We start from the raw sequence: 5688 nt of genomic DNA, 5'->3' as shown, positions 1-5688 counted from the left end.
GTGGAGGAAGACTTGTCTGTCCTCCGTCGTGCCAGTGTGGTAGGCATGACAACAACTGGTGCTGCGAAGCATCGGAATGTCTTGCAACGAGTGGTTCATAAAATTGTGGTTGTAGACGAAGCAGCAGAGGTTCTAGAATCTCACATCATCACCACTTTGAGCGCCAAATGTCAGCATTCATCCTTATTGGCGATCATCAACAACTCAGACCAAATCCCACCGTCTATCGCCTAGCTAAGGAATATAATTTGGACATTTCTCTCTTCGAACGGATGATAAATAATGGTGTGCCGTGTCAGTCTTTAGTCCAGCAGCATCGAATGCGTCCTGAAATCTCTACAATCATGAAAAACCACTTTTATCCAGAGCTGAAGGACCACGAAAGTGTGCAGTCGTACCCGAGTGTTGCCGGAATCAGATCGGATCTCTTTTTCCTCAGTCATGACATTGCGGAGCAAGATGTCGACAACTCCCGTAGCAAGTCCAACATTCATGAGACAGAGGTCTTGGTAGCCTTGTGCAAGTATCTAATTCAACAGGGTCAGTATCAGACGACTCAGATAACGATCCTCACGACTTACGTCGGTCAGCTCTTCAACTTCAAACGGTGCATGCCAAAATCTGTCTTTAATGGTGTTCGCGTCTGCGCTTTAGACAGTTTCCAAGGAGAGGAAAATGACGTGATCTTGCTGTCACTGGTTCGTATTAATCAAGAGGGCAACACTGGATTTTTGAAGGTGTCTAATTGTATGTGTGTAGCGTTATCCAGAGCACGGCATGGCTTCTTTTGCATCGGGAATTTCCGAGCTTTGGCTCAAGGAAGCACGCTGTGGAAGAACATTGTGCAAGATATGAAGGGGAGAGGTTTGTTTGGGAAACATTTGAGTTTGGTTTGTCATAATCATCCCGAAGCTATCACGAGGGTCGCCAAAGGACAAGATTTCCTCAGTGTATCCGAGGGTGGCTGCAACTTGGCTTGTGAATTTCGACTTGATTGTGGCCACAGCTGCGGTATGCTGTGCCATCCAACCGACCCTAAACACAAAGAGTACAGGTGTCTGAAGAAGTGTGAGAAGATCCTTAAGTGTGGCCACAGATGTCGACTGCTTTGCTTTCAGAATTGCAGCAAGTGCAGTGAAAGAGTGGACAAAACCTTGCCACGCGGACATCAGAAGACACTACCTTGTTATCAGAACCCTGATACAGCTAGGTGTTTGGAACGCTGTGAGAAAAGGCTTCATTGTGGGCACAGATGTCAACGACTGTGTGGAGAAGAGCCGTGTACGGAAGAATGTCCTGAGATAGCCTTCCGCAGTGACTGGTCTTGTGGACATGCTGTGCAGGTAAAGTGCAGCGACGGTCCAGTGAAAAGTCCTAAAGAGTGTAGAGTGGTTCTGGAATGTTCTCATCCATGTCAAGGTTCGTGTGGGGCGTGTAAGAGAGACCGACTGCATGTGCAGTGCAAAGAGAAATGCGACCGGACACTAGTTTGTGGTCATCAGTGCACTGCGTTGTGTACAAGGGAATGTCCTCCCTGCGCTCAGAAGTGTCAGAATCGATTTGTGCACAGCAAGTGTCCTAACCGATGTCGAGATCCATGTACACCCTGTCAGGAGCCATGCCTGTGGCGCTGTCCTCATTATAGGTGCAGGAAGACATGCAGTGAGGCATGTGACCGGCCGCCGTGTGACAGACCTTGTCCTGCTAGGCTTAGGTGTGGCCATCCATGTATCGGTTTGTGCGGAGAACCATGTCCTGACAAATGTCGTGTGTGTCACAGAGATGAGGTGACAGAGATATTTTTTGGACCTGAAGACAAGCCAGATGCTCGATTTGTTCAGCTTGAGAATTGTAGTCACGTGTTTGAAGTTGACGGTCTTGACCAGTGGATGCAAGTTACAAAGAAAGATCAGACGTCCATTCAGCTGAAGCTGTGTCCAAGATGTAGACGTCCATTCAGCTGAAGCTGTGTCCAAGATGTAGGACACCCATCTGATGCAATCTCCGCTACGGGAACTCAATCAAGGTAACTCTCAGGGACATCGAAAAAGTCAAGGCGCGTATCTTTGGAGAGAAAAAAAAAACAAATCGAGGACAAAAAAGAACAGATAACTCGAAAGCTTTCCGTGCTCAAAGATGTGGATTCTGTCAAAAAAACACCTGCAGTCTCCGCGAGTTAGCCTGACAGACCTACTTATGCTAGAGAACGAAGTGAATCTGTTAGTAGCTATCAGAAAGGCTGAGAAGTGCCATCCCTGAATTCCAGAAACAGATGAAACAAGTTGGAAGTGATTTCTCGGAGCTAAAGCAGTGGTTGTTGATATGCCTCGAGAGTATTTAAGCCACCAAGAACTTGACGACGGCAGTTCGGAATTACAGCGTCTCGATATGTGCTTAGAGCTGTATCACATCAAAAGCAAGCTTCGAAGTAAGACAGACTTGAAGGAAGTAGAAGACTTGGTTCTTAGCGGAAAACCACTCAGAGGAGAGGCTGTGCAGGGAGCGAAGATGCTGCTGAAACGACTCAAACGTCAGTATGGAGGAATGACTCTTGGGATATCAGAGACTGAAGGGTGATGATTGTAAAAGCTGTTGGGCTAACGCAGGGACACTGGTTTAAATGCCCGAACGGCCATTGCTACCTGAGTGCAAAGCGAAGATAGGGGGAGCGAGTCACCGCCTCCGGGGTGATAATAAACTGGCAAGCGAGATGGACGAAGCTGGACTTGCAGCACGGTCGGATGGCGCTAACATGGCCAACTTCGACCTGAGAGAACTGCAAGACTAGAGGGAAAGGTAACCAGCCCTGTTGAAATATTACATTCTCATTCAACGACAAGGTAGAATTTTGTTCAATATGAGGTTTTTTTCACCAACGCACTCTGGTGAACCGAAGTGAACGTTGACTCAACGCAACGCTTGAACTGCATTGTTTGTGAGTAATTACACTGATTTTCGAAATATAGTGTTGCCTTTATGGCATCATGAAAAGTAATGAGACATAACACCAAATGGTAAATTCAAGTTAGTACAGTGTTATTTATTTTTACAATTCAAGCAGACTGCTGAGCAATTGAACAGAAACAATAAAAATTGCAGCTTGAAATTTAAGCACCATATCGAAATTGGCGGAAAGTCTATTAAAGTCACCAACAAGCGTGATAAGTAAAACTTTCAAAGTACCCTTGACCCTCTAAAGCTTAAGGTTGAAGCCTGAAATTGAGACATTTGAAAAAAAATAATCCTCACACAGATAGTTAGCTTTTTCAACTTCTCTTTCGACTCTTAATCTTGCGTATAACATTTAGAACCATTCTGCATTTTTATTATTTACAATTGTACGAGTGTGATTTCGCACATGCAAAATGCTCTTTGAGTCCCGTTAAAATAAACTTACTGCATGTGTAAGACGTAAATTTATCTGAACGTCAAAAAAGTAGTGCTCACATAATTCATTTTTCCAAAAGGAAATATCGTTAAGTGTGCAAATGTGGATTTTTTTTGCATATGCGAAATACTGGCTACCGGTGGTTATATATAAGTGGTGGGCTGCATTGCGGTGGGCAGTAACTTTCAATAACAAAAAATGAATCGTTTGCGCTGCTCTGGTGTGTGGTATTACTGGATTTGCCGAAACAAAAAATGAATCGTTTGCGCTGCTCTGGTGTGTGGTATTACTGGATTTGCCGAAACAAAAAATGAATCGTTTGCGCTGCTCTGGTGTGTGGTATTACTGGATTTGCCGAAACAAAAAATGAATCGTTTGCGCTGCTCTGGTGTGTGGTATTACTGGATTTGCCGAAACAAAAAATGAATCGTTTGCGCTGCTCTGGTGTGTGGTATTACTGGATTTGCCGAAATGACGTAGGCCTAGTGGTATCCTTTCAGCAGCTTTTGAATTCCTGCTGTCAATTGCAAACCTTCAATCACCACACGAAAATTACAAAAGTAAATTACAAAAGGTTTTCTCTTCCTTCAGGTTGGAAGTAACGTTATGACAGTTTTGAAGGGGCTGCCGACCAACAAGATGATCCCCACCGCCAGTTGTTGATTGGGGCCATTTTCAAAATCTGGAGAACCTTGGTATTTTGTAATGTCTAGCTACAGATTTTTCCCTTTTTAAGAAACTTTATGTGTTAAACCTGTCTCTACTTGTTTGACACAGTTGGATTCTTGCTACATGCAGGTGTATAGATGTACGACGGCCAAATTAAATATGTATATAGTTCCACTTTTGGGTAGTGGCAATAACAAAAATCAATTTGTTTCACAATATCAATTACGAACTAAAGTTATTCAAACACATCAAACATGAGAGTAAACTAATTCATTTTGTTTCATCAATGCTTTAGAGAATTATACAATTCAATCGATGAAAAGGACCTTAGTTTTTCCTGTAAAATAATTTTTACATGCGAAGCAACTTTTACAAGTTTATTCATTTTATGCTTTGTACTTATTTTTGAATGAGCTGAAAAACGACATTATAGGATTCCGTACACAAAGCAAGTTTAGAAGACAGGAAAAGGTAAACAACCAAACCATTAGCTGGTATTATGTGCATTCAGGAAGACGACTTTTCCTAGTCCTCCTTGATACGTACCAGACTATAAGTAGATCATGCGCTCGCTCCCTAAAGAAATTCAAACATTTGATTTGACTTTTTAAAGAAATGCCACATTGCGTGAAGGGACAGGACAATATGGGAGGAAAGTGTCCGTAAATTCTTTGAAATTCTGAAATTGTCATTGGTGGGATATCACAGGGGAAAAGGAATCGAAAATACATGATATCTTGCGCAAAGCTAGTTTTCACTCCACAATGCATTTATTTCTTTTTTTTTATTGTTGAGTGTTTCAAATTGTTGGTTTTTTTCCATGGCTTGGCCTAGTTCCCATCTGTAAGCTTGTTTTTTGTTTGTGTGTAGCCTTTTAATTCACATTTACTTTCATTGAGCAGTCCAATAAACTTCAGCGGTCAGTTGAAGAACCACTGGTTACCTTATTTCGCAGATATATTCCTGGTAAAATTTTGAATTTATGTCAAGTTCGTAAAAGATGAGGAGAAATGAGACATGAACAATGAAGGAAACGGAGATTGGATCCACTGATACATGTACTACAAAAAAGGTTCCATGATTATAATGTTCAAAGGTGGAGGGGGTTCTGGAAACGTTTGTTCCTGCAAGGGGAGGGGTCACGACAAATAGTTGTCACCGGGAACAGAGTCATTTAATCCTTTTGTTTTGTCCTTAACTGTACATGCAAAATAAGACGTATGATTTATGCTTTTGAGGGATCTTCTAACCTTTGAGACCCCCTCATAAATGGCACAGAACTCACAACCTCATCCGTGCCCGACAAAGTCAAATTACTGAATTCAGGGGAAATCTTTCAGGGAACAATTTTGGCAAAAAACTGCTGTAAAATTCACCACTTCTCCTTAAAATCCAAATTTACTAATTGAGAGAGTGTAATGGGAAAACTAAAAAATATAGCATCAATCCACTGTTAGCTTTCAATGTTATAAAGATCTGTAGTCGGGAAACACTTGCCCCCTCTAGGGTCAAAAAGGCCTGCCCATACTATGGGCCAGCAGGCTGTCATGTGATGTAATTGGTGTGTGGGGGGAGATCTGTACTGTATCAAGTGAGTCTCTCCTTAAATGGTGACCCAATTGAAAGAAGAA

At 42.5% G+C, this 5688-nt stretch overlaps 1 pseudogene across 1 annotated transcript; it reads left to right on the top strand.

Moving 5' to 3' along the window:
* The first annotated feature begins 344 nt into the window (after positions 1 to 344).
* Positions 345 to 4989, top strand: LOC147798948 (NFX1-type zinc finger-containing protein 1-like; annotated as a pseudogene). Its single transcript, XR_015425612.1, has 3 exons — positions 345 to 698; positions 1961 to 2796; positions 3980 to 4989. The product of XR_015425612.1 is annotated as an NFX1-type zinc finger-containing protein 1-like (transcript).
* The last annotated feature ends 699 nt before the right edge of the window (positions 4990 to 5688 follow it).

Source organism: Acanthaster planci, linkage group LG06 (genome assembly GCF_054643075.1).
Source record: "Acanthaster planci isolate LZ-2023a linkage group LG06, COTS_SCS, whole genome shotgun sequence".
NCBI lineage: Eukaryota > Metazoa > Echinodermata > Asteroidea > Valvatida > Acanthasteridae > Acanthaster > Acanthaster planci.
The sequence above is the reverse complement of the archived record's forward strand: the minus strand, read 5'-3'. Positions and strand labels throughout refer to the sequence as shown.